This window comes from Lycorma delicatula, chromosome 1 (genome assembly GCF_047948215.1).
Source record: "Lycorma delicatula isolate Av1 chromosome 1, ASM4794821v1, whole genome shotgun sequence".
Taxonomy (NCBI): Eukaryota; Metazoa; Arthropoda; class Insecta; order Hemiptera; family Fulgoridae; genus Lycorma; species Lycorma delicatula.
In genome coordinates this window covers 17,537,404-17,555,001 of record NC_134455.1, presented here as the reverse complement: position 1 = coordinate 17,555,001, position 17,598 = coordinate 17,537,404, and the positions used below count along the sequence as shown (strand labels likewise).

Genomic DNA, 17,598 nt, shown 5'->3' with positions numbered 1-17,598 from the left:
ATATTTATGGGAAACAAATAACTTAGATAATTGAATTATACATTGTGGTTTATGGCACTATGAAAATATAATACCGAGGAAATAATACTGTACAAAAAGAGAATGAACAAAGTAATCTCATGTTGTCAACCGTTACTTGAGAATTAGAGTATATTGCAATCGTTAAAGTTTATTATCATACTAGTCCCTAAGTCCAGAGTGTTTTCTATATTTTTAGTTATGTAATCTGTATAAAATAAGAAAACATTTTTTGATATTGCATAAAGATTTCATATTTTACTTTGAAAAATACATTGTTAGTTAAATTTAAAATTTCCGGCGAACAGAAAATTGGGGAATTTCAAAATATTTTTTTTTTAAATCAAACTTATTTTGTGTTCTAATTTTGTGAACGAACATATTTTTCTTTTTTTCTATTATTAAGATAATAATTAGCATCATCGAGGGCTGGTGATCAGTCATAAAATCATTGATAGTCATTCTTGGCAGTAAGGCCCATCATTCCTGAAACACTATGAACGGAACCGTATCTCCCAAAATTTGTTAATAACACAAACAATTAAGTTAAAGTGATGTTTAATAGCAGCTTCATGGTTAATTTATTAGGTATTCGTTAAGTTTAAACAGAATTCAAAATAATTTCTTAATCTGTTAAATAAGATAGACTATATTCTAGCTATTATGTAATCGTATTTTAATAGATATAGAAGCTTCCAGTAGTAGAAAGAGCCAGAATAAAAAAGAAAGAGAGGATGAACAACGGAAACCGAAAAATAGATTGGAAAATAAACATCCAGAAAAAACAAAGAAATTTTTTGTAGAAAGAGAAACAGAGAATTTTAGTTTAGTGCGCGTTAAATACTAGTTCTGACCGCGACAAATAAGTGGATAGTGTACGAGAGCATTCGCAGTGACTGTACGACTGAAGAGTATGTCACTAGAGTATTCCGCTTTGGGATAGTGTTCATGCCTGGGTAAAGTAAAGGAAGCTGTTTAGTAGGTTGTAGACAGAGAACAAGGTGACATAATTATTAACAGAAGTATGAGCTAGTTTCATTTTCTTAATATTAGAAGCAAATAATTCTTCTAAAAATGACTGTTTTTGGAATTATTATCTTACTTTTTTTATGATAAAACCATTTTAATTTTGGTATTAATTTCTATTACATGTAAATTTATAGTAAAGTCGGGATAGTATTTCGCAATTTATAATTGACTTATTTTATAAATAGCAATTTTCGTCAGAGTAAATAAGTTGTATTTGTAAAGATTTTTACGTTTGTCATTTCTCAGTGTCCTCGTCGAAACGCGAACCTGTAACTGTATGATTATTTGGTTGCTGTGTTCTTAAAAACAATATGTTACAAAAGAACTTACTGGATCATTTCTGTTAGGTGTCAAAAAACTTAATACAAAAAATATTATTAAGTTTCTTAGAAGAAACATAGATTACTCACGAAAACGGAGGAGCCATACTAGGAGTAACAAATATCCAGTGACAGACATAAAATAAAAAGTATGAAGTTTTGCGTTTCTTACTTCATTAAGCCTTTCAAAATCAGTGAGCGCAATTATTCGTCGATAACTGTAGTGAATCGTTTACCTAAGGTTTTTAATATGTTTCACAATTATGACAGATAAGGTGACAAATTGAATTTTTTTTTGTCTTCAGTCATTTGACTGGTTTGATGCAGCTCTCCAAGATTCCCTGTATAGTGCTGGTCGTTTCATTTCAGTACACCCTCTACATCCTACATCCCTAACAATTTGTTTTACATATTCCAAACGTGGCCTGCCTACACAATTTTTTTCCTTCTACCTGCCCTTCCAATATTAAAGCGACTATTCCAGGATGCCTTAGTATGTGGCCTATAAGTCTGTCTCTTCTTTTAACTATATTTTTCCAAATGCTTCTTTCTTCATCTATTTGCCGCAATACCTCTTCGTTTGTCACTTTATCCACCCGTCTGATTTTTAACATTCTCCTATAGCACCACATTTCAAAAGCTTCTAATCTTTTCTTCTCAGATACTCCGATTGTCCAAGTTTCACTTCCATATAAAGCGACACTCCAAACATATACTTTCAAAAATCTTTTCCTGACATTTAAATTAATTTTTGATGTAAACAAATTATATTTCTTACGGAAGGATCGTTTCGCTTGTGCTATTCGGCATTTTATATCGCTCATGCTTCGTCCATCTTTAGTAATTCTACTTCACAAATAACAAAAATCTTTCTACCTCCATAATCTTTTCTCCTCCTATTTTCACATTCAGTGGTCCATCTTTGTTATTTCTACTACATTTCATTACTTTTGTTTTGTTCTTGTTTATTTTCATGCGATAGTTTTTGCGTAGGACTTCATCTATGCCGTTCATTGTTTCTTCTAAATCCTTTTTACTCTCGGCTAGAATTACTATATCATCAGCAAATCGTAGCATCTTTATCTTTTCACCTTGTACTGTTACTCCGAATCTAAATAGTTCTTTAACATCATTAACTGCTAGTTCCATGTAAAGATTAAAAAGTAACGGCGATAGGGAACATCCTTGTCGGACTCCCTTTCTTATTAGGGCTTCTTTCTTATGTTCTTCAATTGTTATTGTTGCTGTTTGGTTCCTGTACATGTTAGCAATTGTTCTTCTATCTCTGTATTTGAACCCTAATTTTTTTAAAATGCTGAACATTTTATTCCAGTCTACGTTATCGAAAGCCTTTTCTAGGTCTATAAACGCCAAGTATGTTGGTTTGTTTTCCTTTAATCTTCCTTCTACTATTAATCTGAGGTCTAAAATTGCTTCCCTTGTCCCTATACTTTTCCTGAAACCAAATTGGTTTTCTCCTAACACTTCTTCCACTCTCCTCTCAATTCTACTGTATAAAATTCTAGTTAAGATTTTTGATGCATGACTAGTTAAACTAATTGTTCTGTATTCTTCACATTTATCTGCCCCTGCTTTCTTTGGTATCATAACTATAACACTTTTTTTGAAGTCTGATGGAAATTCCCCATTTTCATAAATATTACACACCAGTTTGTATAATCTATCAATCGCTTCCTCACCTGCACTGCGCAGTAATTCTACAGGTATTCCGTCTATTCCAGGAGCCTTTCTGCCATTTAAATCTTTTAATGCTCTCTTAAATTCAGATCTCAATATTGTTTCTCCCATTTCATCCTCCTCAACTTCCTCTATAACACCATTTTCTAATTCATTTCCTCCGTATAACTCTTCAATATATTCCACCCATCTATCGACTTTACCTTTCGTATTATATATTGGTGTATCATCTTTGTTTAACACATTATTAGATTTTAATTTATGTACCCCAAAATTTTTTTATATTTTATATTATATTTTCTACGTTCATCCATCAGCTGCAATATATCGTCTGAAACCCAAGGTTTTCTACCAGTTCTCTTTATTCCGCCTAAGTTTGCTGCTGCTGATTTAAGAATTGAATTAAGCAGCTAATTTTATCTGTTTCTCTCGTGAGAAAATGCTTACACGGCAATGCAGTACCCACAACCTTAATTTAGAAATAGAGATTTTTATCGTTACCTATGTTCATTTATATTTAATAACTACTCATTTACTTATTACATCGTTTTGTCTACTTATTATTAATAATATAAATGATGTTTCAGGTTTAAAATCAAAGCATGAAAGCAAAAGAATTCAGTATACAAAAAAACTGAAGTTTTTTGGAAGAAAATTGGAAAATAATTTTTCATTAAACTCCCATAATTGTAAAATAAAAAACTGAGGATGGTGAGATATAGAAATTGCGTGAATGTTTATTTATTCCTCTAGGAATAAAAAGCGTATATAAAATTTCGTAATTTTAAGCAGTTACTTTTTATTAATTTGACAATAAATGATTACAAAATAATCTTTGCTTATTGAACTACACGCTATCAATTATACAAGGTATAACATACAGGCATAACTTATAAGACGGAGTAAAAGTTTGGAAACTCCTCAACAACTTTACAACCATTCCTGATAGAATATTTTGATATTCAGGGTTAGGCATCGGCCACATTTTATCTTTTGACGAGAAATAATATTTTAACCTCTTCCTGAAGGATGGTCAAAGAGTTGTAACTAAAATATTTTAAACGGTAACATCCTTTGTGTGATACATCATTTTAAAGATCTACTTAAGACAAGAAAGATGTTGCACAAAACGAATGTACGATTTCTGCATCCAAAATGGATAAATTTTGGATTTGTAAAAAACTTACATTGTTTATTTAAGAAACTGTTATCGCAAATAAATAAATCTATAAAAAATTATTTAATGGGTGTTATTAAATAGATTAATTAAAACAGAAAAATATTTATTAAGCAAAACATTTGCTTATTTACTTACAATTCATTTTAATAAATGTTCGAAATGTCCTCCTGGTGTTGTTTGACAGTGTGCCAGTCGGTTGAAAACGAATACTGCATTATTCAGTGATTCCGCAGTGATATTTTGTGCCGATTCACTAATTCTGTTTTGTAAATCATCGATATCTTTGGGCTTTATATGAAAAAAAATACGTTTTAAGTTGACGCATAAAAAATAATCCAATGGTGACAAGTCGGGTGATCTCGCTGGCTATTCTATTTGACCCCTTCGGCCAGCCCATGTTCCAGGATAAAATACATTTAGAATTTCTCGTATCAAAAGAACGAAATTAGATGGGATCAATCATCATATTGAAACCAAATATTTTGGAAGTTGGTCCCAACAACTTTTTGAATGTTTGGATTGATATGATCGAAAAGCAAAATCTCAAATTTTACTGCGTTTATATTTCCACCAATAAATATAGTTCCTATCAATCGTCCACCAATTATACCTGCCCATAAAATTTACTTTGACTGGATACCGTGTATGTGCCTCACAATACCAGTGCGGATTAATATCAGTCTACAATCGTCAATTACATCGATTTACGTTTCCATTTAAATTGATTGTAGCCTCATCACTAAAAATTATTTTGTTTAATAAATCAGGATTTACAGAAATATTGTCCATCATAATTTCGCAGAATCCAAGTCTACAATCGTAGACATCTTCATAAAGTTCTTGCCGAAGAGGGATTTTGAAGGGTTTGAAATTTTTACATTTTAGTGCTCGTGTGTTTCGGCTAATGTTATGTTCTCGTGCTGCTTTTTGAGTCGCGGAATGAGGATTCTCAATAAATACTTATAATCTCTTACGATTCTTTTGTTATTTTTTACAGGTTTAGGTCTCCCTAGTTTTCCCCTATTATTAATGCTCTCTGTTTTTTCAAATCGTTTGATGGTTTTTGACACTGTACCTTTTGAAATAGGGTTATGGTTATTAAACTTTGAATTGAACAATTCACAGATTTCATTGTACGACCTAATTCTATCACCAGTGCCCCTCATCATTAAAAGTGGGACCCTATCCTCTTCACTAAGTAATATGTTGATAGCGATGTTAGCAGGTAGCAGAAAAAAAAATTAACTCTGAAAAAACAAGTACAAAAAAAAGTAAAAATGATGTAAATAAAAATAAAACGACTTACAAATGTGGTAAACGTGGAAAAAATAATTAGCCAACCGATCACAATAAATTTTAATAAAAAACTAACAGGGTATTAAAACACTCACAACAGGGTATATGAAACATTGTAAATGATTCTATATTTGTGTAAACGTTGTAGTTAATAATGTAAGCTTCATATTAGCAAAAATGTTAAGAGACTATCAGTGATCGGCTGATGAACGTGATTAGGGGCCAATATATTTTTTTTCTTTACTCATTAAAGTGAAATAAAGAGAATTTTTTCCTTTAAAAAACTTTTTTTAAATTTTAATTTAACTTTAAAATAAATGGTAATTTAAGTCAGTTTAATTTCTCTTTATTTTATTTTATTATTTGAACTTATTACAATTAATAATTTGCAAAATCTAAATTTATCCTGCTGCCATTTTTGGTAGAGACATCGTACCAACTATTTAATAATACCATTTTTTCTTATTTTAAAGAAACCTTCAAAATGATGTGTCATACAAAAAGGTATTACCGTTTTACATATTTGAGTTCTTACCCTTGAGTCCCCCCCCCCCCCAAAAGAAGGGGTTCAACTTCTATTTCTCGTCATAAAAAAAAGTAGTTAACCCATAACTTATCATAAAAGTTACAGTATTCTATCTGGAACGGTTTTAAAGTTGTTGAGGGGTTTCTATACTTTTGACTCGCTTTATATTTTTTTTTCGACTTCATTTACATTTATTAAATCCCAAACTATTCTGTTTAGTTATAGAACACATTCATGTTGTCATAAATTGCATGCAATTCTTAAGAAAAATAATTAAATAAAAATAAATTAAAACTGCTTTTGATTATATTTTATGAAAAATATTTTTGTTATATAAAAACAAAAATCTCTCTTTTTTTAAATTCATAACTAAAAAGTGTAAATAATTTTTTTTTTAACGTGGGTGAGAAATGCATATAACGTTTTTCTATCTAGTAAGTATTTGGCACGAAAGGAAAAGCAAAGGATAAATTTTTCGATTTTCGAATTTCAAGCTCTGAAATCAGAATGAAATCAATAGGCTGTATTTTAGTCAATTATAATTAACTTTTTCTTATAATCATTTTTTGTTCTTTACTATAACTAAGAGAGAAATTTTTGAAGACATTATATGAAAAACGTTTTGAAGAATTCTACTATTTTTTCTAAAAATTAAATCAAATTAAAGTATTAAATAATTGAAAAAATTAAGCGTTATTACGTGACTTTTATATGTAGAAAAAAAATATTATTTTCTTGGTAAAATACATATAATACCTAAAAACCTTTCTAGATACTAGATAATAAATTTAAATACAGTATACTTTTTATATAAATGCAAATTTACGTAGACTGTTTGAATTTATTATATGAGAAGATTGATATTTTAATACTGACATAAATAATTTCCTGTATTACAGCGATAATACCTGTATTATAACGAATCATGCTTATTCTATTTCCGTGTTTTCTCTATTAATCCGGTAGAAATATCATAATTTGTAGAACTTATTTAAGTTAAAATAATAAAACAAAAAAAAATACTTATTTAAACTAAGCCTAAATAAAATGTAAAAAAAAATAATTAGAAAATAGTTCTTCGTTAAATGTAATTATGAAATATTCAAATAAATGATATCTAAAAAAAAAGAAAATAATAATACGTACTCCAGTTATTTCTAATATTCTTATATTTCAAAATTGATTCAAACATTAGTAACCACAAATTAGTAACCGATAATTTGACTTTCATTTAAGAAATTGATGTTAAAAAAAAAAATATTTAAAAAAATCACCTAACAGTTTATGAAAAGTGGTACTTCATTTGTACAAACAATAATACAGATCTGATTTATATTTCGCCTTTTTTTATTTGGTGTCATTTAAGGGGTCAGAGAACCTATAATTTTTTATTATACGTATTTTTATAAAAGCTTTTTTAACATTACTGAAGAAATACGAATAATTAACGGTAAATCTTTTCTTCTTTATATTGTTTAAATCAACAAAGATAAATAAACTAATTATTTTGAAAGCAAAGTTTATTATGAAAAATTGATTTGAAATTATATAATAGTCATTATCTAATATTTGTTGTAGGTTAAATTGCATATTTTAATAGTCAGAGTTTGTGCAAGATTTCATGAATATATACGTCTTAAAATATGTATCATCAAACAGACCTCAATTACAACAATTTGAGGTCATCAGACCTCAATTTATGTTCATTCATTTTATGTATGTGGAACATGCGGCGCGCGCGCGCAGTTATGTGTGTGCGCGTATATCTATATAATATATATATATACGCACACACGTACATATGAATGAAGATGAAGCTCAGAAATTCCTTTTTATGTAAAATCTCATCTAATTTTTTATATGACAACATAAAAATATTTATTATTACTGAAGTGTTGTCTTTAAGATCTAAGATCATTTTAGACATCCGCAGTTAAGTTGAAAAAAACAACTAGGTTCTTTTTTACATTCAGGTTGTACAACCATATCTGGAATAAATAGAAAATAGATACACGTAACACAAATTAAATATTTAAGTATTTGAATGAAGTCTTAAAATAAATTCACATATCAATGATTTAGACTAGATATAATTTGAAGTTTTACAAAAATTTAGATATAACAATGTTTAACTTACTTTTTAGAAGAAAAATATGATTAATATCAATGCGTATCCTGCCTATTCATGAGGTGAGATTGGCAATTCAGTACTTCTGGAAAAATCTGAAAAAAAAAATAGCTTTATCGAAAAAAAAGATTTAGTAAAAAAAAAGAAATAAAAAGTTAACAGTAGAATTAATTTTAATATTTAGGTAATGAATGAAGTGTGATAGAATGTACCGTTGAAGGGAAAAGAAAATGAAGAAGTTGAGTTAAACCGTTGTTTTTGACGATCGATGGAAGAGTTTGAACTTAACTCAGAAAAAATTATCTTAACCTGTAAATTTATTTGATAAGACTAATCAGAAACAGGAATTAAATAATTGCAAGCAATAATACATTTTTGTGATCCTTTATAGTAAATCCATCACTTTTGAAGTACGTGATCTTTTATTTTAAATATTCTGTGTTTTATGTGTTCTCATTTTTATTACATGAACATTTGTTAATATTTTACGTAAATTTTAATTCTTGAAAAGAGTTGTATTAACGAAGATTTTAAATATATTGTATCTTTAATAAAGTAATAACCCAATTACCATAATCCACATGATAATTACAAGTAATATATTATTAAGTAGCTATTCAATCATATTAAAATGAGAACATTAAAACAATATAATTTAGAATTAATATCATTTACTGATATTTTACTGTTATTAATAATTCCTTCATAAATCCACTTAGGATACGTATTTCAAAATAATAACGCAAATATACCAAATTTAATGCTTTCTATTTATTATTATTATAATAAATTATATGATTTATTATTTGATTTATTTATTTTTATTTTTTGGCTGAATTCTATTATTTACATATAATAGAATATATTTACAGCTTCTACAATAAAGCTATAAGCAAGTCGTATGACTGACCATCACGTGAAAGAGGACGACCCAATGATAATCCTCAAGTAATACAAGAATAATAACATAACAAATAAACAATAGTGTTAACTTTAATAATATAACATTTGATAGTGCCTTTGAATGTCCATTTATATTCCAGTTAACATTAACATTAAAACAACAAAATAAATGACAACTTTCAAATAGAACAGTAAACAAAACAGTACTTTGAAACAGCCAAGAAACAAAAATCGTGAGCATTAAGCCGCAAAACCGGATCATCAAAACGGGCCATAAACAATATCAAGCACACTGGACCTTTTTAGTCTCCTAGGGTCCACACTTACCTTATCCAACCTGGACAAATACCTTGAAACTATACGTCCAACTTCCTCTCCAACGTATGGAATGCCATTTTTCTTACCATAATCGCAGTAACACCATGCGCCGTTCCATTAGGGTGGTTGGTTGTGTATACTGAACAGCCTCTAATTCTCAAATAGTTCCTATCAGTAAAATGAGTTTCTGAAATAAGAACGATATCTAGCAGCTCGCAGAAGATCAGGGTCTCCAGTACCACCCTGCGATTCATTACACATTGATGTTCTATATTTCAGGTAATTCCTCCTCGACAAAGTTTACAAATCACCTTCGTCAACAGGCCCAGGAAATTCCCAAATCTATCTAGTGTAAGTCTTATTATCCCTTCCCGGCACTACTTCAGCAAACGGCGAGTACAATGAATATTGCCAGTGCCACAGTTGCTATTAACCACATTACTACTGGTCCGTTGACCTAAAGACGGAAAGTCATGAGGTCGTACAATTTATTTCTCAGGCTTTCTGACTTCGTAGGAGCGAGCTAAGGAGCATAACTCATCTTCCTGTCCTCTTTCCTTTATAGGATCTCCTTGTAGATCCTGAAACCTTTATAATTTGCCGGATGATCCTCATTACATAAATCACAAATCGCCAGTGTACTCCTATCTACCTTCTGGCAATCGGCGGTCCTTTTTCCGCCTGCACACTTCACATAACGATACGGTCTCATGCAATCAGTTTCAGTGTGACCGTACTGTTGACACCTCGTACACTACACCAACCCCTGACTTCTCTTTGGTGTTTTAAACCTAACGTAACTGTTTGCTATGTACTTTACCCCGAAAACCTCCTTATTATTATCCTTAAGTTCTAGATTTAAGAAAAAAGTCTCCAACGGCTCCTTCGTTATTCTGTAGCGTGGGTTTGCGATGCTCCGAACTTTGTGCCATTAACTCTCAACCTCCTGCTGTAACTGCAACTGGGATCCAATTGTGAAGATACTTGAGTACCACCCTAAACGCCCTTTCATCACGCCTCTTGAAGGTATGCCCTATCAGATTATTTTCGCGAACAACGCGAATTATTTCTTTGTAGCTCTCAATATCCTTCGACAGCAGCCGAAGTTGTTTATTGTTTATTATTCTCACCGTGTATTCCGCTGTGTTCACTACCGATTCCAACAACTCATACTTTGGATATCAGCTTTGTGATATCCGAAATACTACACAATATTATCGGAGGTAGCTTAATCTCTTCCTTATTTGTAGCAGCACCGTCACTCTCATCCACCGACAGGCCATCAAATCTATTCGAGAGAGGTATGTCAATCCAAGGAGTCGTATCAACTACCACAACGTGCGTGAAACCGGCACCATTTGCCATGCCGGAGGGATCGGATTCGAGCCAATAATATCAGACTCACTGCTATTACCCGAAAAAAACACTCATATTTTCAACGATCTCATCCCTTATTAATTTTCCGCGGATCTTCCGAGGACCCCGGTTAGAATAATTGAATGGGTCTCGTTTTCTATTCACCAGCTTGTTGTTGTTAAACCGCCTCGAAGCTGCCGTCCGCTGAGTAGTAGCTATGCGGAACAGCTGAAACTGGTTAATAGCAACGCCGCGACCGCTAGGTTATGTAGCCTAGCATAGGCCTATAACTAAAACAGACTTGTAAATAAAAAAAACACAAATCTGAGGAAAACAAACACTTAACACAACTAATAGAACAAAGTAAACTCAAACTAACACACAATGAAAAAAAAAATTAAAATAATTGACTCTAATGAGGAGCGACTTATAAATATATTCTATTTTAAAATATGAATTAATAACTTTTATTGATTGTTAATTTAATATTACTGCAACAATTTTTTTTTTTTGTACTTTAGGTTACTCTATTACATACTAACCATTCTTGTTCCAGAGTCCAAAATGTAAAAATTTAACTCCTTAAACGACGGGTTTGCTATATATGTATATATTGTTTACAATAAATATAATAAACTCAATGAAAGGTCATACATTTTAATTATTATGCGTTCATTACATTTGAGTAATCAGTGCAGATTTAAAAAGGAATTTACTTTTATTACTTGTTAATGTTTTTTATTATAAATATTCATATTAAGTAGAAAAATGGGCAATTAACAACATTACAGTATTAAGTAAACATAATATAAATAGAATATTTCATTAAAACAAGAGTAACAGGTCAATAAATATATTTGTATTTAAATGTTTCCACTAATTTAACTCTTTATACTTAGTTCATAATAATGCAAGAGAAGTTAATATGAATACAAACCGTTGTGGTGCCTATTGTTTGCCAGACAATATAAACGAAGCGGTGGAATGTTTAGAATTTAAGGAACCACTTGCTTATTTTATCTCGCTATGTTTATTCTTTAAGCATTAAAGATGAAATTATTGTAAATATTCATTCAATAGGATTAGGCTAAATCACCTCAATAAAAAGGAAAATAATAATTTGTAATTTTAAAAATGTATGGGAACTTGCGTGAGATTTCGGGCAGAATGGTGGTATAAAAATATCTTGATAAAAAAAAATATTAAATGGAATAAATTTATTTGTTTGTTGTAAAGTCGCTAATTGATTTAGGAATAAATTAGGACATGCACTAAATTTAATAAATGTTTTTTATCTTCAGCAGATATTTTTTATTTTCAGAAAAATAACTACTAGAAAACTTTTTATTGGTTTTTACTTTCTATTAACATTAAAAGGATTAAAACGAGCAAAGTAAAGTAACGAGTTTAAAATAAAAGTCATGATAACGATATTTTATATTTAATTATTATTGTAAAATTATGTTAAGTTACGTGTAGAATAAATTAAAGAGGTATTTTATTAGATTTAAAGTAATTCATAGTAATCATTTACTTTAAAAAAGTATATTTTTAGTATCTAAAAATATCTAGTTAGTATGTCAACTGTATTTTCAGATAAAGCATCAGTTTAAAAAAATTAAATTCATTTTAATATTCAGTCAAATTATTAATAATGAACTCTAAAATATATGTGCAACGTTTTACTTTCTTAATTATATATATATTTATTTTAATCAAAGTGATAATTTACAAAAATACCGATTTTTTTTTTTTTTTTTTTTTTTTTTTTTAAATTAATACATTACCTTTAAAAATGTGGTTCAGAATCCCGTGCGACCGAAAAGTCGCACGGTCGCACGGTAGAATTAAGGAGTGAAAATGATTTTTCTCTACGTTCTGAAGAATGATCATACCATTCAATTGTATGTATATACATATAAATATATATATATGTGTGTGTGTGTGTGTAGGCATACGTGTTAAATTTTGTTTGCTCAAACTTCTCCAAAACTATTTGACAAATTTAACTGAAATTTAGATATGTGTAATTCAACCCACCGGGTTGGTCTAGTGGTTAACGCGTCTTCCCAAATCAGCTGATTTGGAAGTCGAAAGTTACAGCGTTCAAGTCCTAGTAAAGCCAGATATTTTTACACGGATTTGAATACTAGATCGTGGATACCGGTGTTCTTTGGTGGTTGGGTTTCAATTAACCACACATCTCAGGAGTGGTCGAACTGAGAATGTACAAGACTAACACTTCATTTACACTCATACATATCATCCTCATTCATCCTCTGAAGAATTATCCAAACGGTAGTTACCGGAGGCTAAACAGGAAAAAAGAAGAAGATATGTGTAATGCATCACAATTTGTGTATTTTGAGATTTGATGAATATTGGTTGAATCGTTCCCGAGTTACATTCAATTTAAAGTCGAAAAAACTTGAGTGGGGCAAGTTAGAAACGTAGTACTTTATTATATTGCAAGTTGGAACGTGGAAACAAAATAAAATAACGAAAAGTAGTTCTTTTAATTCATATTTTAAACTATGTATATTCTAAATTTTTACTGTGTAATTATAAATTTAGTTTTCTAAATTTGTTTTTGTTTTAAAACTTACTTGTTCTTTTTTAAAAATCTAAATTAAAATTTTAAGAGTAAAGATTGAAAATTATGATAAAAGTAAATTATCAAATTTATCGCCAATAATTGTTTTGGAAAAACATAAAATTTTAATGAAATTAAAGGCTATGATGGAAATGAATGATAACTTTTTCTACATTTCAATCAAATAGTAGTTTAACAGTTATTAGAATTAAAATATATAGAGTAATAATTTATAAAATACAAAACATAATCGGTGACAAAATTAACATTTTCAAGCAAATTATTAATATAATCAAGCTACTAACAGCAAATAAATTAAAATTATCTAGTAAAGATGTAATTAGTGTAATTGTATTAGTAACTTGTAAATGTAACCAAATTATTTCTGTTAACAATCATCCTTTCAAATGAATTCACCTGTTGCACTTAAAACGCGAATTACTATGTATATAGAACTTGGTTGCTCAAAATCACTGAACCTTAATTAGCTGTATTTAAGCATTAACAGGGTTGAAGATTTAATGAGTTGATAAGGGAGAGGTGAGAGAGCGAGAAGAGGTTTAATTTAATCATTAAAAACATTCCTGATATAAATGATACTATGTTTACCATTAAAAGGTTTATATAGATTGATAAATGAAATTACAAAAGAAAGTAGAATTTTTATTTTTAATTCTTCTCTGGTACGAATTGCATAAAACAAACAAAATATTTCACAGAAAATTATCAAGTTTTTATATTGGTTTGTTGCAGGTAGATCAATCCAGGAGAAAGCGCAATGTGTATTGTGTATCACGAGTCGAAATCACAGATTAATGTTCAGCGAAATTCTAGAAGGGAATACGGACGAACAGGACCTGATAGCAAGAGTACCATTGCGTCAATGATACTCTTGCAAAACTTAAACTTAAACTCCTTAAATTTTTATGAAAAGTTTAAGGAGTGTGGAAGTGTAGTCGACCTTCCGCGAACAGGGCGGCCATCAGTTAGCGAAAAGGAGGCTGAAATTGTACAGCAAGCATTTTTCTATAGCGTTTCTAAATACACCAGTAGTGAACTAGGGATTCCTAGATCAACAGTGCACAAAATTTTACATAAGAAACAAAGGTTGGATGCGTATAAAATTCAGATATTGCAACATCTACAGCCAGATAACGACCCTTTGCCTTTGCGACCGAGATGTTTTTACGGATAACGACAATTAGTACATGCAGCATGTGTGTTTTTCAGACGAGGCTACTTTACACACCTCAGGGAAAGTAAACTAGCATAAAATGAGAATATACGGCTCAGAAAATCCGTACTTAACAAGGAAAAAAACAAGAGATTTCGTTAAGTGAATCTGTGGCGTGATTTAATGCACAAGTTAGTCTCTTCTTTTTCATTGAATAGTCAATAACAGCTAACATTTACCTGGATTTGCTGCAACACTTTGTTATACCTCAACTAAATGACTTGCAACATAGGGTGGTTTTCCACCAGGATGGTGCATCACCACATTGGTGATTAGTGGTTCGAAATTTTCTGAGTGAATCATTTCATGGCAGGTGGATTGGGCGCGACTTTCCCAATCACTGGCCACTACTATCACCAGACATAACTTCCTTAGACTTTTTCCTCTGGGGTTATGTTAAGGACAGAGTCCGTACAGCAGCCATACCTGCTCTGGCCACATTGAGACTGAGAATAACTGAAGCTGTTGCAAGTGTTACCGAAGAAATATTGACCAATCTATCACTTGAAATTGATTATCGGTTGGACATTCTACGAACGACAAAAGACTTACATGTTGAAGTTTTTTTGACATAGTAGAAAAAGCTTGATAATTTTGCGATAACTAATTTGCAAACAAATTTTTTTTATCGTCAATTTTGTGACGTTTAGGCTAAATATAAAAGAAATGCATATGCAGATGAAGTCGCATATAACGTGATGGTTTATGACGAGAATTCGATTTAACGAGCAAAAATAAAAATATTGGTTGGTTTACTTATTATTAGTACGTAGTAAAGTTTGTTTTAACGAGCTAATAACGAAGTTACAATTCGGCAATAACGAGAAAATGATCTTCTTTCAAATAATAGAATTGTTCTCTGAATAATTACAAACATGAATGATTTTAAAATAATGTTCAAGTCAGTAGTACTATATATTTGATATAGTGATATTAAACATCGTGGTTCTCGTAACTAGGTCGGCAATGACCTCATCGCAATAAGTGAAAGTGAGCAGTAAGGAACAACCCAGATGCTTCTGTAAACAATGTACAGTTTTGTACTGGCTATTTCTGAATTTGGTTAAATTCTATTCCTTTACTATTGTGAAGTTTATATAGGTAATATGGCGATTGGAAGGGTAAGTTATTTTACAGTCGAGTTTAGGTAGTCGATTCAGTTGCTGCTATGCACAATACATTCGTGTGTTTAACTCGGGATGAAGTCAGTGTTTTCTAAGATAGTGTAGCGTTGTTTTATAATAAACGTTTTACGGCAGAGAAGTAATGTCGTCTATTAACGAAATCGACCGAGATTTTGGCTCGATAATTTATTTTTATGTATAATTTTGAAAGTTATTGGTGCAAAATTATGGCAGTTGTTTAGTCCAAAGGAACATTAAAAAAAAATGTGTGTGTGTGTGTGTGTGTGTGTGTGTGTGTGTGTGTGTGTGTGTGTGTGTGTGTGTGTGTGTGTGTGTGTGTGTGTGTGTGTGTGGGCGTTAAAAGGAAAATTCTTAAAGTTTGTCACAAATTAAAAATTATTGATAAATTAGAAAACGTGCGAAGTAATTCTGACGTGTGTAAAATTCATGAGATTTTTTATTCACTGTCTCACTGATTTGAAAGAATCGTGATAAGTTATTGCTAGGTTTTGAAAAATAAATCTGTCTCAGATAAAAAAAGATAACGATTTAGACGAACCTCTTATTATATGGTTCAAAGTGAAGAGAAGTGAAAACGTTCCTATAAACGGACCAATTTAAAAAAATTCAGGCAGAAATATTTACTGACCAGCTACTAGACAGGTGGTTTTTTTGTAGCGATGGTTGACTGAACCGAGTGAAAATGAGACATCAAAGCTTTTTGCGATGAAGAAGGTACGTAGATAATTCTAACCTTAGGAACTGCCCGGGAGAAAAATGTCCACCATAAAATCTGGTTATGAAAGGGAAGACAAATTTAATGCTGATGAAAGAAACTTTCATCAGTATTAAATTTGTTTGCTGTTCCAAACAGCAACAGTAATAATTGAAGAACATAAGAAAGAAGCCGTAACAAGAAAGGGAGTCCAACAAGGATGTTCCCTGTCTCCGTTACTTTTTAATCTTTACATGGATCTAGCAGTTAATGATCTTAAAGAACAATTTAGATTCGGAGTAACAGTACAAGGTGAAAAGATAAAGATGCTACGATTTGCTGATGATATAGTAATTCTAGCCGAGAATAAAAAAGATTTAGAAGAAACAATGAACGGCATAGATGAAGTCCTACGCAAGAACTATCGCATGAAAATAAACAAGAACAAAACAAAAGTAATGAAATGTAGTAGAAATAACAAAGATGGACCACTGAATGTGAAAATAGGAGGAGAAAAGATTGTGGAGGTAGAAGAATTTTGTTATTTGGGAAGTAGAATTACTGAAGATGGACGAAGCAGGATCGATATAAAATGCCGAATAGCACAAGCGAAACGAGCCTTCAGTAAGAAATATAATTTGTTTACATCAAAAATTAATTTAAATGTCAGGAATATATTTTTGAAAGTATATGTTTGGAGTGTCGCTTTATATGGAAGTAAAACTTGGACGATCGGAGTATCTGAGAAGAAAAGATTAGAAGCTTTTGAAATGTGGTGCTATAGGAGAATGTTAAAAATCAGATGGGTGGATAAATTGACAAATGAAGAGGTGTTGCGACAAATAGATGAAGAAAGATGCATTTGGAAAAATATAGTTAAAAGAAGAGACAGACTTATAGGCCGCATACTAAGACATCCTGGAATAGTCGCTTTATTTTTGGAAGGACGGGTAGAAGGAAAAAATTGTGTAGGCAGGCCACGTTTGGAATATGTAAAACAAATTGATATGGATGTAAGATGTAGAGGGTATACGGAAATGAAACGACTAGCACTAGATAGGGAATCTTGGAGAGCTGCATCAAACCAGTCAAATGACTGAAGACAAAAAAAAAGAAAGAAACTTATTTAATAAATTAATTACAGACAAAATATTTAATTT

At 30.7% G+C, this 17,598-nt stretch overlaps 1 protein-coding gene across 2 annotated transcripts in view; it reads right to left on the bottom strand.

Annotated features, from left to right (window-relative positions):
* The window catches only part of LOC142329558 (5-hydroxytryptamine receptor 1-like), a 1,034,283-nt gene that overhangs the window by 673,782 nt on the left and 342,903 nt on the right, over nt 1–17,598 (bottom strand). For both annotated transcript variants that reach the window (XM_075374274.1, XM_075374329.1), the window contains exon 2: nt 8,205–8,290. The gene's annotated coding sequence lies outside the window, so the exon portion shown is untranslated. The remainder of the gene's footprint in view (nt 1–8,204; nt 8,291–17,598) is intronic.